The sequence below is a fragment of the Amblyomma americanum genome, chromosome 2, assembly GCF_052857255.1.
Source record: "Amblyomma americanum isolate KBUSLIRL-KWMA chromosome 2, ASM5285725v1, whole genome shotgun sequence".
Lineage (NCBI taxonomy): Eukaryota > Metazoa > Arthropoda > Arachnida > Ixodida > Ixodidae > Amblyomma > Amblyomma americanum.
Window position 1 is genome coordinate 163,887,146 of NC_135498.1, and position 19,246 is coordinate 163,906,391.

Genomic DNA, 19,246 nt, shown 5'->3' on the forward strand with positions numbered 1-19,246 from the left:
CCTGGACTGGCGGGTCGTACATGGTGCACTTGCTGAAGCTTCCGTCGTTCAGGACTGGAATACCCACGTTCTTCCAGTGCTGGACGGGAAAGTCGCGCCAATCCGGAGGCGGCTGGCACCAGTGGTCCACGGGACCACCGATGAGTAAATAGGCGAACGCGTGCATCAGGAGAACGGTCAGGCTGAGCGTTGTGCACAGCAACACAGACTCTTGGAACTGTCCGTGGCCCAAGATGACGTAGACGTTCTCCTGAATAACGGCTCGCGAATCGGCGCCCACGAAGCCCTCCAGGAGGCTAGGAGATCTTGACTTGGGACCCGCGTCCCCGGCGACTTCCGCATTTGACTGCATGGCTTATTAGGGACAGGCAATTGCCGTTGAAAAAACAAAACTCGTGCCAGTGCTTGGTGTCACGTCCAGAAGCTGCGCAACTTGGCTTGTGTCAAATGGAGACGCTTCCACAAGCGTGGGTTCAATGCCCGGAGAGAGCATCCATCCAGGGAACCTCACAGCGGCTGATGACTTGGAATATTGACTACGTCGGTAGGAGGGCACTTACCTCTTTGGTTGAGAGGCGTCTCAGCTGAAGCCAGGTCGCCAGGAAGCTTATCACGCCGACCTCGTCAGCTTCTTTCATGCTCGCACTGTTACGCGCGCGGTACACGCATCCGATGACTAGAAAACCTTTCTTCTTTGTTGCTATCTGTGAAAACTGTACCTTAATGGCAGCTCATTCGATAGGCGTGGTATCTTAAAATTCTTTAGACACACAAGTTAAGTTCAAGTGCGAACGTACTTTTAATAGAATTGTAGGCATTTTAGACCGGAGTACAACATTTAGGAATGAAGGAAGTTGTGACTGGTATTCTGGGATAAATTAATGTGAGCCTTTCCTTGTCGCTTAAGAACCAAGATTGACTTCTTTTATTCTTAGAGGTCTGTGGACCCTTTTATTCACTTGTTTTGCAATTTTAGAGCGCATATTTAGTTGCACCTTTAACTCCCCACATTCCTGTCCTTTGCACTTTTGTTCATGTTTTTGCCCGTAAAATATGTGGTGAAGGTCTCGCTGTCACCACTTCGCGCACTTTTGCGTGCGCTCCCAGACACCCTTAGAGCGTGTGCGGGTAGTGGTCTCGGTCACAAAGGAGATGCCCTCGACTCAGCATGGCAAGCTCAGCCTGAGACCAGCTACCAAGTGACAAGGGGGTTGGTCGTTTGGTGCCCAGCTTTCGCCGGTCGCAAGCCAGAGAATGGGTCGGAGCCAAAGGTTCACAAAACAAAACAAAGTTTATACAGCCGAGTGATGATACAAAGGAGTTCACTACCACTCGTACGAGCAGACACGAAATGATTTATAAATACAATGCACTCGTGCAAGGTAACAATAGAGAGAGATAACAATTCAACAACATCTTTCCACCTAAAGTGCATTAACAGAGAGACAATCAAACAAAACACAACTTGTTCACCGGGCCCTGCGACAGTCCGACGACCTGAGAAGCTCGACGGGGCCGATCCGCAGGTTGGCGTACGTTGCCTCGCGAGTGGCTGAGCGAGTTGTGTTCTCCCGGGAGTCGAGCGGGCGCGCTTCTCGGAAGCTTAAACGGCGGCTCGGGCTAGCAGACAGCGGTTTAAGCCCCTCATATATAGGCGCAGACCGCGTCTGTTTGTTTTTCGCGCCAAGGCAGGCGCGCACATACACGTAGCTTCAATTGCACAAACTCCATCTTCTTATCGCGCCGGGCGCGCGACCCCATTGGTCGAGCGCGGAAACCGCCTTCTAGAACAATCTAGGTCATTCGCGCCACGCTGAGTCATCGACGCAGGAGCGAAGGGGAGAGGGTATCATTTTGGCGAGGTCAAGGTTACCTCCTTTCCGTCGACAACGAGCAAAAACTCCGACATTCGAGAAAAATCGACGCCGCGCGCGGCCATGCCCCCCTCGGCCCCACGCCGGCGAGCTGAGTTGCAGCTGTACACAAAGCTACGCGCTCTCCGGGGGTCCTTCGCCGCTTTTTTTGTTTTATTCTACCGCGCCCGGACGCGACTGCTTAGCGCAGCGCCGTTTTTTTCAAAACTGCGCCGAATTTTGTGACACTGCCCCTTCCTTTAAGAATATTGTGCAACAATATTCACAAAACACAAAATTTGTGCGCACATGCTTGCGCTCACAGTCTATATGGCGAATGCCAGAATACAAACATCAATACAATGATGTCTGCATGCACACATTTGACAACCGTCAAGATTCACTTCAATACATGCCGCAACTCGGCAACACATTAGCATAACATTACCATGGGAGTACACAAAATTGATACATACTTTAGCCGATACTTCCACCTACATTTCCTACTTGCGCTTCCGTAAAGCGCCCGTGAGGACCTTCACAGTTGCCTTTTGTCGCAACAAGAGTCTCTTCGACTCGCGGGTCTTTTTCTCGGTCAACATGGGTCTTTTTTCGCCCCACCTGAATCCTCCAGATACATTTTTCGGCTGGGAAAATAATTGTGCGCTAAGATATCCAAACACAAACAAGGCAATCGATGGATTCCAGGGCACCTGCGTCAAAACACAGAGGCTCACAATATTGACCGGTGTGAATGCACGCTTGGTCACATTCAAGAACGTTCCTGTGGGATCGAAAGGCACTGAAGTAATGTGCACAACAGCATGATGAACATGTTTACAACCTGCCCTAAGCTGAGCTTAGCCGGAGTTTCAGACACCTTGTCCTCTTGAGCTGTCTTTCGCGTTTCGCTGCTTCCTTGTGACCATTTCGTGGCCTTTCTTTCAGTTCCACACTGCTTTCTACTGCAATGCCCGTCCGTTCAAGCGAAGACGTTTTTTCTTCCTCGGAATGTTCATCCGCGGGACTCTTCCGTTATTCATGCTTAACTGCTCCTTTGTTTGAGCTAGCCAGCTCGCGTTCCCTTCGCCACTTCCTTTTCGCTTGGCGATCCCTGCGCCATTCCGAAGAGCAGGATTCGGATTTCTCTATCTCGTGGCTACTTTCTGGGCCCTTTGAAAATTTTGCCCCGTTTATATTTCCCAATATGAGGTCGTATATAGGGGCGCTCCATGCACAGTACATTTAGTTTCCCGATGTAGCAGGGAGTCCCCACATGTACTCCAGCTTCCGGCAAGCGCTGAAACGAGCCGTCCACTAGCCGCAGAAAGCTCTTCGTTCCAGTGAGATCCTTATCTCTCACTAATCTTCGTTTTATGATTACAGCGCTGCTTCCCGTGTCTCGCAACACTGTAATTGTTTTCTCTCCTAGCTTCCCTTTCAGGACAGGCATTCTGTTCATTTCGGCTCCCGGTAGCGCGTTCACTACGGCGTTCGCGACTGGTACCTTCTTGCCGTTCTTCAGTTCTTCTTCACCCCAGGTATATGGTACATACCCACGCGGGGGGATTGGCCAAGGTGTAGTAAAATAAACAAAGAAGTTTCCATGGAAGATGACGACCAAATTGTAGCACCAATCGTTCTACAAACCCATTTTCATCATCCTCCTCCAGGTGGTCGTCTGAGGCGGCCCGTACGCACGACACCTGGGGGATGGGCTTGCTTGGGTTCGGACAAACCGCGGCTCTATGCCCCCTCTGGCCGCACTTAAAACAAGCTGTTGTGCTACCGTTCGTAGCGCTGTTGCGGCAATTAGACGCGTAGTGGCCTGACTTGTTGCACAGGTAGCACTTTGGTGGAGCCTTTGGGCTAAATCGGGCATCACGGTTGTCAGTTTTCCACGTGCTCTCCGGATTCGCCCGCAGTGACCTCGTGCTACAAAAAAGAAAAAAGAATACGTTGATGAAGCGCGGCCTTGCGCGTGTTATAGGCACTTTTGCTATGTATTGAGAACATTTATCAATTACTTATTCACTTATTTTAAAAGCGCGAATTTTTGAATTGTAGTTAACCTTAATTTTCTTATATTGGGTATAGAATGATAATGGTACTCTAACAGACAGAATGCGATGTATTTTTCCAGAAAAAAAAACACCTTAATCGTCATTGCAGGACCTTTCTGTTCTTGTGGTACTTTAAAATCCACTTTGTCAAAAGAACACAGACTAAATTTTATGTAAACATTATTCACATACGCATGCTCACTATAATACGAGTGAGCTGTAAACCCATACAAATATAATGTCGAAATAATTTCGTATTTTACTATACAAAATGCACTTAACAAAGTACATAATCCACAAAACTAATTATCCACAGTAAAAACATTCCACATGCAATGCATGTTATGGTTGATAAACAATATTTTGCTGGCTTTATCAGAAGTGAGGCGACTCCTCTTTTCTGTACAAATTTGGCCAGCTCGAGAAAATATTCTTTCACAGGGTACACTTGTCGCGGGAATACAAAACCTTTTTTAAAGCCAGTGCATACAAGTTCGGGTAGGTGAACTTTCTACTTTCCCGACACTTCAGCAGATCATTCATGCGGTTCAAGTACGGCTCGTTGAGGTACTTATCTACCTCAACGACGGCCTGAGCTGTAGGGTCTTGGTTTCCTTGCAAGGGGCTCAAACTCGCGTCAAACTCATCCCATACTGAGGAGGTCTGAGCAGGCATTGCGGGCTCAATGCTTGGTCCGGGCTGTGTACTTTGGATAGTCGCTTTCACCCTCAAAACAAGCGCTTTCTTAGTCGCCTTAAACTTCGCATCATACCCGAAGCCTTGAGACTTAAACCGTGGGTCCAAAATTATGGATTGAGAAATTAACTCGTTTGATTCTGTTTCCAAATCGCCATGTCAGACCATGTATGAGTTCGTTTGCAAGCTTTGCAATAGCCTCAGGAGAGTCTCTATTAGTCTCAAGATAATGTTTTACTTTTCTTGTCATTATCCTGGACAAAACGGTCGTTTTAGACAATGATACATTTGCTTCAGCAGAAATTTCTGTTGTTACATCATTAAATACTGACAAGACCTGAATAGCATGGGCCAGTTCTGTCTATTCTTGTTCATCTAGCTGCTCTTTGTAACCAAGTAAAGCCAGAGTTGAAACGAGTGGCTCTCTGTTTCTGAATAACCTCTCTAACATGTCAAAGGTGGAATTCCACCGAGTGGGAACATCTTGCTTTAATTTAAGTTTATCTTTTTTCAGTGCAGCTTGCATATCGTGAAGTTTCGCGAGTGCCGAGCTGCTTTGCTTGAAGTACTGGACTATGGACTTGGATTTTTCAAGTTTTGCCCCAATGGATGCCGAAATGGCATCTGTGACCACCAAATTTAAACTATGCGCAAAACAAACCAGATGTCGCAGATTTAATTCTGTGACGGCTGTTTTCATGGTAGCGGGATTGTCAGTGACAACTGAACAAATTTTGTTTCTAATAGCAAACCTTTCTAGAGCTTCATTTATCCAGGCTGCTATATTGCGACTCGAGTGTCTGTCAGAAAATTCCGAGCATTCAATCAGACACGATCGTAAGCACGTAGCCTGATCAATGTAATGAGCAGTGATGGCATAAAAGCTAGTATTATTAATATTAGTCCATCCATCGCACGTCAGGCAAACAGCTGGGGCTTCGAGCAGAGCCGATTTATTTTGTCTAGGAGTTCGCTATGAACCGAGGGCAACAAACTATTTGTCAGTGTCTTGCGGCTCGGTAAGCTGTAATTTGGATTTAAAATACTAATGAATTCTCGATATTCCTTATCTTCAACCAGTGAAAACGGGTGGTACTCTTTGCAAATCATTTTCAGTAATTAAACATCAATCGACCTTTTTTTCTGCGCTGACATTGGTCTAACTGCATCGACATATCGAGTCAATGATGACTGCGAGAATTGGCATGATCTAGGCCCAGGCATGGAGAACGGGGTTGACGAAGCCGTCGAAGTCGAAGCTGGCGACGGCAGACCACTTTCTGGTGCATCTGAATTGTCCGATAATTCTCTGTGGCCCCTTGAACTTGAAGAGCTTGGCAACGGCGCCGAGGAACGAGCAGCAGTGTCGTCCATGCTCTCGCCACTTGAGGAAGGTGATCGGGAGCGGCGGGGTTCAACTCAGGCAAAGGGCACTGTGATGTGCTTCTTCTTCAAATGCCGTCGAAGATTTCCAGTCGAGCCAGATGAGATAGAGAGCACAGCCTGACAGTATCTGCATTTCGCCTTGCCGTCCGGCAATCTTGCGAAGTGGTACCAAATATCGCTGTTTGTGCAATTTGATGACATCATTGATCTAGGAACGAAAAGAAAGGGAGAACGCCGCACTCAGATTATGCATGAGTTGAAAAGCCGTATTAAAGAAAGTCGCTGTTTCGCCCGAAGGGCGAGGCATCGACTGCGATAGCAAATTAGTGGACAGCTATGGATCATTCCACGCCAAACGTCCCAGACGTTGCACTTGACCATTTCCAACTTGTTCAAAAAAATTCATGGAAACTTATCCTAATGTGCATAATCAAAGCCGCAAATATTTTTGCAGAAAAAATTTATTCGCGAGGTGAGGGCAGTTTGAACATATAGAAAAGGAGGGAAACCATGCACGGCTCAATCATTAACAAAAAAAAATCAAATATTTAGACAACACTTCATTAGTTTTTTCATTGACATTTGCACCGATAATGCCTTTCGATATAATTCGGAGCATGCAGCTTTATGAGGCGCGAATATTTTTGAAATATAGAGAAAAAGTATGAAAAAGTACAATTTTGTCGCTTTTTTTTTTAAGCATCAAATTGCTCTCGGAAATTCGGAAATAGCAGTTTTGTTTTTTAGATATCTACGACCTATAACAAATGTTACACGTGATGAAACTGCGTACATGGAAGTAAAAAAAATACTAAAGTTGCAAAAAGTGCGTTTTTAGCCAGAAACACGCGTTAATTTCACCCTGAGGTGGCCCAAGTAAAAATACCAGCAATACCGGGGTACATAGACCAGTTTATTGTCTTTAATTTCTAAAATTTTCGTCGAGGAAACTTCTGTTTAAAGTGAGAAAAAAAAATTTTGACGTTGAGCTCTCGCGCCGCAAGTTGCGGCGTGTTTTAACGCCTGTTTGTCGCAGAGCACGACACTGCCGACAATGTGGCTAGACGAAATCTAGACATATTCTTTAGCTCCAGCCATAAAAATGCACGATACCGAGCGATGGCAAACTGCACTGGTTATCTGGCCCTAAGTGTTGCGCTATGCCAGGTGCCGTGTTCTGCGGTGAAGAGGCGCTAACAGACAATGCAACTTGCTGCGCGAGAGCTCAACTTCAAAAACTCTTTTCTCGTTTTGAACAAAAATTACCTGGACAAAAATTTCACAAATGAAAGACAATAAATTGTTCTGTGTACTCCGTTAGTTCTTGTATTTTATTTGGACAACAAAACAAAGTTTACACAGCAAAAGAGACGATACAGAGGATTTTACAATCACTCGTACGAGCACATACAAAGTGAATTACAAATCAAATGCAACTCGTGCAAAGTAACACTTGAGAGAGATTACAATACAACAAAATCTTTGCACCTAAACTGCACTAACACCGAGAAAGACAAACAATACACAATTCGTTCACCTGATACAGTCCGACGACCTGAGGGAAACGACGGGACCGATCCGCAGACTGGCGCACGTTGCCTCCCTGGTCCGTGGCTGGTCGAGTGGTGTTCTCCCGGGAGACGAGAGGGCGCGCTTGTCTGAAGCTTAAAAGGCGGCTCGGGCTGACAGACAGCTGTTAAAGTTCTCATTTATAGGCGCGGTCCGTGTGTGTTCGTTCTTCGCGCCAAGGCAGGCGCACACAGATACGCAGTATCAACTGCACAAGCCCCTGCTCCTTCTCGCGCCGGGCGCGCGACGCAATTGGTCAAGCTCGGAGACCCGGGTTCCAGAAGCATCGAGGTCTTTCTCGTCTTGCGCCGTAGGCGACGCGAGGGGAAAAGAGAGAGGACATCACTTAGCATGGTCGAGGCTACTCCCTCTCCGTGGAGAATGAGTAGAAATCACTGGGGCCTTCTGGAACGATCGACGGCGCGCACGGCCATGTCTTCGCTGGCGCCGCGCCGGCGAGCAAAGTGGAAAGGGCAGCAGCACACGCAAAGCTACGCGCTTTCCAGGGTTCCTTCTGAGTTCTTGCTTTTTTACAGCGCGCGTACGCGATTGTTTCCGCGCTGCGCTTTTCTTTGTAATATGCACTGAATTTTGTGACATAGGTACTGGACATATAGAAAAACAATAAGGCTTATTTCCGAAAGCAAGTTGATATTTAAAACAAAAAACGCAAAAATGGTACATTTTCAAACATTTTTCGCTTTTTTAAAAATATATATGCCCTATAAAACTGCAAGCACCGAATTATATCGAAAGGCATTATCCGTGCAAATGTCAATGAAAAAAATTTTTGAAGTGTTTTCTAAAGACTTGAACTTGTTAATTATTACTGAGCAGTGCCTGGTTTATCGCCTGCTCCTAAATGTTCAAACTGCCCTCACCTTACGAATTAATTTTTTTCGCCAAAAATATGAAATAAGTTTCCATGAATTTTTTTGAACAAATTGGAGATACGTTTGGCGTGGAATGACCCCTGTACAAAGTTAGGATATTAGTTCTAAAACATAGGCACTCGAACTAAATTAACAAGCATCGTGTCACCCGCGCACAAGCAAACATGAACGCATCTTACTCGATGACCACGTAAAATGACTGTAAAAGCGCCGGAGTGAGTCAGAGCAGCAGCAGCAGCGAGCGAACGAAGTGCGGAACGGCAGCCGCGCGGCGCCTACGGTCCTACGCCCTGTCTCGATCGTTTTCTTTTTATGCCGACTCAATCTCCCCCCTTCTTTTCTCTGCCGTGTGTACTTTTTTTTTCTTGTGCTTGCGTGCGATACTGGCGACCATGCCGTCATGCGCCTGTCCTATTACAGCACAACCGATGTCTGGCCTCGTTTTATTGATGTGCTAATGATACACGCTTAGAAAATGCACAGAAGCGGATGACAAGGGCGACATTTTCACGACTACGCTAATGAGAACAAATGAAGACGAGGACGTAAAATGTGCGTTCACCTATTGTAATTAAACACACGGAAGACTTCGTCTTCGAATAGTGTTGTTGCACCAGCGAACGTTCACCTATTGTATTTAAACACACGGAAAACTTCGTCTTCGAATAGTGTTGTTGCACTAGCGCACGATGCACGACCGGTGAGTGGCGTGAGACGTCGCTCGAACAGCGGAGGCAAAGAACGGCGCCATCCTTTGCCTATTAAGGCTTCTTTATTTCTCCCTTCAGTGGCATCGGGTGTCACACTATAAAACGCATACAAAACCAAAGAGACGGCCATGCACACCGTACACAGCGGTTGAGTACGAGTAGCACGAGTCTACACACGCCGACCACCAGTCATCGGTCAGAAAACGAAACTACAAAACTTCAGGACAAAAAAAAAAAGAAACAAAAAACGCGGCGCCAGCGGCCGTGCACCCGCGGGGATATCCGGCTCTGGCAGAACTGTTCACTGAAAGAGAGAGACTGGCTCTCTAAAAGAACGGCTCTGCCTGAACGGTTCAGCGCGGCTCACTGAACGAGACAGCCACTCTCCAAAAGAGCCGCCGCTCACTTTTACTGAGCCACGGCTCACTTGCTCTTTTGAAAGCGCGGCACAAAAAGACATCTCAAGGCGAGGAGGTGGTTGCGACTGCTAGGGGAGGGGATGGTCGCTGCGCTGTTTGGGGGGGGGGGGGGACAGAAAGGAAGGGAAGTTAGAGGATGGATGGATGGATGGATGGATGGATGGATGGATGGATGGATGGATGGATGGATGGATGGATGGATGGATGGATACGGCTGAACCCTTTGAATCGGGCGGTGGTTCAAGGCACCTATCCATGACTTATCAAATTTTACTCCTGTCTTGATTTTAGCCACCAATCAGCTAACCTTCGCTTGGTTATCTCTACCCGTTTAAAATCTACTTTCCCTGCGCTGTCCTTAAAACCCAAAGCCTTGGATAAATCATCCCCGCTGCTTTCCACTGTGGGGTGAAGGAAGTGCTCGCCGCGCGCCACGTCGCGGGGGAGAGGGGTTAGAGTGAGAGAATGAGGTGGGGTAACAAGGGAGAGAAAAAATAAAGAGCTAGAGACGCGCTTGAAGGAGCCGGTAGCATGCGGAAGGAAAATAAAAAAAAAGTGATGGTCCCTGCGCCGCACTTGTGGAGCGAGGGAGTGGAAAGGAAAGAACCACGGCTCACTCGTTCTTTAAAGGAGTTGCTCAAAAGACCCGGCTCTTTCCTGTGCGACCCAAGTGAGCGGGTGAGCCGTTCAAATGATCCGGCTCACTTCAGTGAGCGGAGCCGTTCTGAGCCGCTCAATGAAGTGAGCCGTTTTGCCCATCTCTAGCTTAAACGGCGGCTCGGGCTAGCATACAGCGGTTGAAGCCCCTCATTTATAGGCGCACACCGCGTCTGTTTGTTCTTCGCGCCAAGGCAGGCGCGCACATACGCGCAGCTTCAACTGCACAAACTCCATCTCCTTCTCGCGCCGGGCGTGTGACCCCATTGGTCGGCGCGGAAACCGCCTTCTGGAACAATCTATGTCATTCGCGGCATGCTGAGTCATCGACGCAGGAGCCAAGGGGAGAGGGTATCACTTTGGCGCGGTCAAGGTTACCCCCTTTCCGTCGACAATGAGCAAAAACTCCGACATTCGAGAAAAATCAATGCCACGCGCGGCCATGCCCCCCTCGGCCCCGGGCCGGCGAGCTGAGTTGCAGCAGTATGCAAAGCTACGCACTCTCCGGGGTCCTTCCCCGCTGTTTTTTTTTTTGTTTTACTTTACCGTGCGCGGGCATGATTGCTTAGGCGCAGCGCCAGTTTTTTTTCGGAAATGCGCCGAATTTTGTGACACTCGCCTTCAATGAAACGGTGTCCGCAAGCCGTGGTTTCGCGCAACGAGTTACACAGACACGGTCAGCAAAAAATATACCGGTTTATTCCGTACGAAAACAACGCTCCCAAGGCGGTGGTACAGAACACAGCGCCACTTTGGAACATAGCAGCCGAGCAGTGCATGCGGTCGAGGCTCTCGACAGCGCAATGCTAGGGCTACAAGAAAACGAGCACTAACACTTGAGCGCGGCAGAACAAAAATAGTGGTACGTCATTGGGACGAAGCAGCAACGGCCAAGGCTGAAGCAGTACATGAAACATGGCTGCTCGCGTAGCAGCCACGCACGACATACAGCTGTTCCATCTTTGCAAATGCCACTTACGTCTTCTGTGTTCATCCTCGTGCGGTGCCGCCCCACCATCCGCCCTGATCCCTTGTGGTGCCCGCCGAATGCGTGACCGCGCCCCAGCAGCGCTCCCGCAGTAATACCCCGAGCGATGCTTTCGATGCCCTTATCAACTCATCACCACAGTAACACATTCAACATCTAAAGAGCAACAGTGCGGTCAAGCGACGTTACGCTGCACCTGCACGCACCAGGGTGACAGGAAGAGAGCGCAGTTTAAATGTCTAGAAAGGGCCCGTAGATCCCCACTGTCATTATGAGGAATCGTTTCCGAAAATAAACTGAGTTGGCACTTGGGGCTTAGGCCGTGTCTTACTGTTTCCGGTTCTTGTCGACAGGCCAGTTTTGTTTCATGGTAATTTTTAAGGAAAATGTCGTAAAGTTCAACCCTGGGCCCACATATGAGAATGCTTTCGATGACGTTCCATTTATGCGGTAAACGATGTTAAATACAAATTAGTACTTCATTTGGCATTTTATTCCCAAAGCAGAACCAGGAAATACAAAATATATATGAAGAATTTGTAACCTGGTTTTTCATTCTGTTCATTATGCTACGAATAAAACTATTCCAACTTTGTACAAAATGAGTGACATTTTAAGAACCAGTAAAGGATTCCCATAAATGCTTTCTGACATCTTCGTAAATCCTCTAAGAGGAGCCTCTCCACTAATGAACATACCATTAAGGAGAAGAAAAACGACGTTGGAAGACAAACGTAATAGTTCGCCTTGGGATCAGAGCAACGCTCCAGCTCTGTCCTGCATGTTACTTCCACCTTCCTGGTACCCACACTTGGTGACTGTCATCTGGCGCCAACGACAATAACAATCAACAAGATGGGTAAGAACACCTGCGATTCGCCTATTTTTCCCAGGCTTGTAAGCTGTCTCGCACATAAAACTGTGCGCTCAATGGCATCTACAACTAGATCTTCTGTGTGACTCAGGTGGCAAAGGTGCACATCAGCAATGAAAGAAGACATAGTTTAGAGGTCCGCACTAATTTAATTAAAGGTGGGGACAACATACGGACAACAGAGTCACACTTACTGGTTGCTTATAAAGTATGCGCTAGTAATGCCTTCAAGACGTCTGCTCTAATTATTTCTAAAGGTAAAGGATCTTTCTTCAAAGAGTCATTGGAATTAACTTATGCGGTAGAAAAAGTCTTGAACGTACCTGAATAGCGGCATTGGCCATGCGTTTCACAAGATTCTGGCTCGCATTAAACGTGACGTTTGTGGCTGCATGTCCGAGCTTGACTGGCTTTGGAGGTTCAAAGATGAGGTAAGCTTTTGCTGATGAAAACAAATCTTCACCTTCTATAAGCGGAAGTATACGTTGTTGTAAAAACTGCAGCTTCCGCAACTCCTGAAATGGGGCAGATGGTTTTTTTAGAAGGGCTGTTCCAATGGGAAGAACACTACTGCTCCCAGTAACGGCTACAGGGGGCTCAGCCCATGAGATCATCATGCCTGTTGGAAGGAGAGCTTTGGAATTTAAAGTGATTTTTGATGCCTATTCCGGAAACGCAATACATTCACCTATTCCAGCGATAGAGACTACGAAGAATGAACACTTTTTTACAAGCCTTCGAGGGGATCACACTTGGAACGTTGAACAACCTATATCACCTGTAGAGTCGCATTAGTTTCATTAACATATGCAGCCAAAGGAAGCCTGCTGCAAGCCCCGTGGTTTATTTCAAGTGAAACATTTTTGGGAGCTAGTAAGTACAGAACAGTTAAAAACTTCAACCCAATACCAAGCCTGTGTATTGGTTATATCAATGTCCAATACCCTCCAGACTCATTGAATCAACTGTAATACACCCAGAATGCCAATGCTTGAAAACAGCTGCATTTTATCGCTTTCTTTATTTTTTGCAACCTCTGCTCTTGCATGTATCTCTGGGCATATGTCAGGTACTTCTCGACGCCAAGTTTTGTAACGCTATTTGCTGGGCTCATCATTAAAAACCACAACTCCACACTTTTCCGTTGTTGTCTGCAGTCCTGGAGCCTTCGCATCCTAACCGTAGAAGTGCTCCAATTCTTGAATGTTTTTCCGGGAGTCTACTAGAAGAACGATAACACATCAGTCCCTGTAAGCGACCCGGTAAGCGCCACGTCTAAGTAACCAACAGCTTCCGGTGAATTCACTAAACCGGATAAGAACACAATTTAGAGCTCTCATTATTTTTCATCCTGTGGCTCAAAGAGCGTATTCAGACATTGCCGTGCAGTATACGTATTGCGGTCCACAGCCTCCAATGTACCGCCAAGCCTCCGGATCCTGGCCTCACTGATCATGGCGCACAGCGTCCTGAGCTTGCTTAGCTGAATCGTTCTATTACAAAAGAGTCGCTACAGCGACGTTCTGCTACTAAAGAGGCTGTAGATGCGCGCCTATGCTGTTGCTACGTTGATACGACGCTGAAGCACGCTCCTGTGCCTCTTTTAAAATCAACCACCGAGGTGTTCAGTGCGCAGTCGGCAGACGTAACGACATAGCGACGCTCTTTTCCAGACATGGTGGGCAGAATAATTAGGCTACCTCGGAACTCTCCACAAAAAGCATCGTTCCTCTGAAGCGTCATGCAGGCAAGAAGCCGGGTGTCAGTGGAAATGTGGGGAAAGCATCCGGTTCGGAAGTTATATGGATTATGTGTTATAGGAGTTATAGGAATAATAGCCGAAAAGCAGTCATTTTTTCGGGCGATCCCCTCCGCTCCGCTGTTGGAGTTGAATAAGGCAATAAACAGCATGGCTGCATTCGCAGCATTAGAAGTCACTGCTTTTAACGTAAGGGGTTTGAAAAAGCAGTGGCTGCAGCCAAATCACGCCACTAAAGAATGTAGTGTTAGTGTAGCTGCCATCAATAAAACGAAGCTATCCTCTTATGTAGACATAGATTCGGCTATTGACCGTTTTGTGTCTGCTGTAATATTACCGTCTACGGCTCGAAAGCTTCACTGGTGTGCTTGTGCTACTTCATGACCAAAACACTGCATATGTCGTACCTGTCGCATTGCATCGATGGTGAGGCGTGACTCATATGCTGCGCCATATATACATTGGACGAATAGTGGTGACTCATATCGGTGTATCGCTCGGTGAAATAGGCAAAGGTTTCTTTTACTGTGACCGGCTAGAGTCCTGCGAATTACTCGGCAAATTTTGTTGCTGAGAGAGTATAGTTTGTGGGAATCCGGGCTTCCCGGCGTTGCCTTTGTGCGGCTGTTGCCGGCGTCCAACGTTGTTCTCCTTTTTCCCTTTCTCCTGCCTCAGGCGACGGAAAGGCGGCTGGGTGACTAATCACTGTCATTTGGCCGCAGCTCCACTTGAGCTTGCTAACGCGCCTTTGCCACTGGCACCTTTTGGAAGGAAATCGGGACCCGGTTAGGCGGCTACGCGCCACGCGACCGTCCGAGCGGTGCCCAGAGAGAAACTCCTCCGAGACAGCGTAAGGTGCGTACGCTACTGTTCGTCTGGGCCGGCCTTTCCCGTTCAGACCAGTGCATACTTGAGCTCGCCAGCGCGGGTCCTCGGCCGCAGCGGCTCGAGCCTGTCGCGGGTTCCAGCTACCTCCGACAGGCGCACCTTGCGTTCACTGCCCACTCTCTCTCGCAAATGGCCCAACGGGCGACACGAGAGACATTAGAGCACTGCCGCGGGGACAATCGCCTGCAGCGGCGTGCTAGCGGCGCGCATTACTCTTGCCGCTCCGTGCGCGCAGCAGAGCCTTGATCCTCACGCGTCCCCGCGATGGGTGACTGTTGAGTCTGTGTACCGCTTGAGGACGGCGTGAATAAACGTCTCCTTCGTGGACTTGGAGGCCTGTGTCTTTGCAGCGAGTCGCTGTCCTCTCTGCAGAGGTTGAGTGCGACGCAGCGTGCCCCAGGTTGCGTGTGGTGACGGCCGATTGGGGCGCTTGGCGAACGCGAAGCACGATCTCACGGTGGTTGGTGGCCTGTGCCTACTGAGAAACCCAAAACTGGCGACTAACTTGCTAAGTCACTGGCTCTTACGCGTTTGATGGCACATTAGCCGAGCAGGTCGCCTTGACGATCACGCTTGCGCACCATGTCTGCCACCCCAGCGGGGCACTCCCTACGGAGTCGACACCTAGCGGATGTTCCTTTGAATAGCCAAACACGCGATACAAGCCCCAAAGTCGATCACACGGCTACCATTGCAGCTCTATTGGGAGCAACCTGCGGTGCACCCGTTCATTACATGCCTCCGCGGTACAGGCTTTCCGGCCAGTGCGAAAGCGGTGCGTGCGACGCTGCCGCAACCGGCAGTCCCGCACAACAGCAGCCGTGCCCCGCTAGCAGTCAATTCTGGTCTGGGAACGGTGAGTCGCTTTCCCGGCTCCCTGTGGAAACCGCGCCGCTCATTGAACTGCGAGCCTTGTCTCCCCCTTTCGCGCAGCCCGAGCAAGCTTCCTCTCAATCCCGGGATACATGGAGCGTTGTTTGGGCGATTTTCGCCCGACGGCGCACATTTGACGCCCGGCCTCGAAAAAAACACCCGCCGCCGCCGAGCTGTCCCCTCCAGATATTGACACGCGGCGTCCGACGAGACCGGAAGCGGCAATCGAAGCAAGCCAATAGCAGCGCAGAAAGCCCGCTCTTCAGGTTTGGCTGCCTCCGCCACCGTTGCCGTGACCATGGCCGCCATGGCCGACGAGCTCTGCTGTGTTTATTGCACGGAAATGTCATTATCGTGAAAAAAAACGCTTCACGAGACATGAAATGTCACTTTTTTTTGGAGAACACGAGCGAATCTTCGATCGGAATCTTTGCTTTTCCTCCCTGAAGCGAAGGTGCCGAAGAAAACCGCAGCCGGTGGTAGCCACGGCTGAGCAGGCATAGAAAGGTACGCGACCGCATGCATTCGAGGACGCAAAACCTTGTAGATATCTATGCACGCGTGCTGCAATCAGTACGGTGGCGTCTAAATGAAAAATTTTGTTATTCTGAATGAGGAGTCAGCGTCGCCGCTCTCAAAGTGATCCTCGCTGAATGGTATTTTCCACTTGTTGATCATATTTCTTTCGCGCTGAGAGACACGCAGCGGTGGGCTGCCGCTTTTTCGCTCCATGTATCTCCCGCCGGGCTTCGCGCCGCCACGACGTTTTCTGCCGCGCGAACATCGCCGGAAAAAACGTCGCATGTATCCCGGGCATGAGGCCGAGGCGCAGTCGCTGAAGCGAGGCCCTCGAGAAACGCTGTGCTTGGAGAGGGTCCAGGCCCGTCCCCAACCGGCGACCACCCGCACAACCTGTCTTTGCAGCCGTTAGCGGGCGACACGAAGTATGGGTGTTGAGTGAACGAGCTCTCGATTCCTACTCGTACAGGAGACGGACAGCCTGCGCTGCACTGTTTACTGAACCACGTGCCGAAGGACGCCAAGCGCTCCAACGCACAGCGGAGGTGGAGACCCGAATCAGCCGGCCTTTTGGCCGTGCAGCGGGTGGACCCAGGCAGGGAGAGGCGCCATTGTACCGCGACCAAGCTAACGGCGGTGTGGCGCTGTTTCCGCTGTCAAGAGAGGGGGCACTTAGGGAGAGAATGCCCCTCCTGTGAGGCAGGAAAACTTCGGCGGTGGTCGGTCGTAAAGGGACGACCGAACCAATCTTTGCTAATTCCTTCAGCGTACAGAGCAAGCTGCCTTGCTAGTGCGCACGCGCCGTTTATTCCGGTCACCATTGCCGGCCGGGAATTTTCGGCGTTACCGGATACGGGAGACAGTGCCTCCTTGTTCTGTGAAGAGGTGTTGTCCCACTTGCAAAAGCTCTCGCTGCGCTTGCGGGACTGCGTACGGCATTCAACCTTGCGAAAGGCGTAGCCCATTCCGCTGGCGCCGTGAGGCTGACTGTCAGGTGGGGAGAGCGGACGAGACGCATGCGTTTCATCCACCTCCCAGGGATCAGTGCGCCCATGATTCTCGGAAGGGACTTTCTCCTGAAAACCGGGATCGTGGTGGACATTGCCAACAGCGGCTGTCGCGACGGTACATTTTCCCAGTTTAAGCCGTTCAATAAACCGGAGAGTTGAGCGAGTTGGTACATACTGCTGGGAATAACAGAGCGTAGACGCGCTGTTATTCCCAGCAGTATGTACCAACTCGCTCAACTCTCCGTTTTATTGAAGTTTATTTCTTGTACATTGAGCCCTGTTACATGTGTTAATTCCGCTCCACTTGACAACCCGGCCGCTTTGGCTTCACTAATCGCTCTGTGTGCTTTCAAGGCACGGCTAGCCTCATGGCATGCAAGACGGGCGCTGTGCCCAGTTGAGATTGAGGTGTTGTGCGGCGGGATGCTTCCTTCAAAAGGCCACAGCCGCAGGATGTGCCGGATAATATCTTCGGAGGGGTGGCGACAGCATCGCTTTTACAAGGACTGCCTTTTGGGTAGCATGCGGCCAGGATGTGCTTCACTCCCGACGTTTCCGTGAGTGGTGTGAAGTGGCAAACAGGCACACGGATTTCCTTTGGTACTCGTCCCGCCCTTGGTTGCCTAGAACGAGGAAGCCCACAAATCCTGAAGGGAAGTTACTGGTGTTGGGTGAGCAGCGAGTGCCAGAGAGGTTCCAGGGAGTGCTGAAGTTCGGGCCAAAGTTTTGCATCCAGCCGACGCTTGACAAAGAGGAAAAATTGGCTCTTGGAAGGTCCATCTCGCGTCATGTCCGTCAAGAGGAGCGGCCTAGGTGCGTCATTGAATGTGTTGATGCCTTAAAAAGAACTCAGGATGGGCGGGGAAAAAGTTGTAACTTCGCGCCTATGGTTAATTTCCTGCTATCTGAAAAGTTGAGGCTGACCGTCTCTGATAAAGAGGGGCATTTTGTTCAGCGCCGGTCCTGTCGTCTTCTTTCTTTGTCCCTCGTCCACGCGCTGTTATTCCCAGCTTTAAGCCATTCATCTGCCCGCCGGCGTCAATAACTGCCTGCACAGTGAAGACGTTCGGAGAGTACCGCGCTCAGCAACCAGGGCAAAGCTCTTGTGTCGAGCGTTCCGTCGTTCACGTTCCCCTTTCGGACCAAGCACACGTACGCTGGCCGCCTTTGCGGTAACATTGTATGACATACAGTGCGCTCAGTTTGCTGATGCGGCTCCGCGAGCCTGTGGCTCGGCTGGCGCGTTGGGCTGTCCTGATACAGCATTACGACTTTTCGGTACAGTATCGAAAGGGGAGCACGAACGTGGTAGCTGACTCGCTATCCCATGCCCCACTCGCCAGTGGCGCCTTGAAGCCGGCAAGCGGAGGGGGTGAAACAGCAGACGATCCACCGGGCGGCAAGGAGAGGGTGCCCGCCAACGGGCCAATCCACTAAACAAGCAAGCAGCGCTTCACAAAGCGGGCGAGAGCAAAGCTCCTCGTGAGTACCTCGGAGACGCCGACGAGAGCGGAAATTTTGGCTGCAAACCTGAGTGGGGACAAGAACAGGCTCTCCTCTCGGATGACTGGAATCGTATTCAATCGGAAAGCCCAGCAAAATGACTCCTTTTGTCGCGAGATGAGCGACGTTGCCAGGGAGACGGAGCGCCGTGACGCTACTGGTATTGTAGCGGGCGCAGGGGGGCAAAAGCCAGCGTGTGTGGCGGCGAGCCCCGGGGTTTCATATTTGCTGGACCATGACACGCTTGTGCTTAAGTACATAGCCACCGATGATTTGTTCATTGGCCCTTTCAAGGTGGTTATCCCCAAAAATCTGAGCGGCGCACTGTTACGATTCTCTCATGGCGAACCACTGGCCGGTCGCCTGAGTGGCTCCAAAGTTTTTGCAAAACAGCCAATCGGTGAGGTGACCCGGCATGAAGCGCGACGTTTTCTGCTAGTGCCGTTCCTGCCATGTCTGTCAAGCTGTGAAGTCACGGGGTGGCAAGACGTCCGGAATGATCAAACCAATTGACAGTGTGCGTCCGTGGCAGATGGCCACCTGCGATTTCATGGTGCCTTTCCCCAGCAGCATGCAGTGGTTCTGT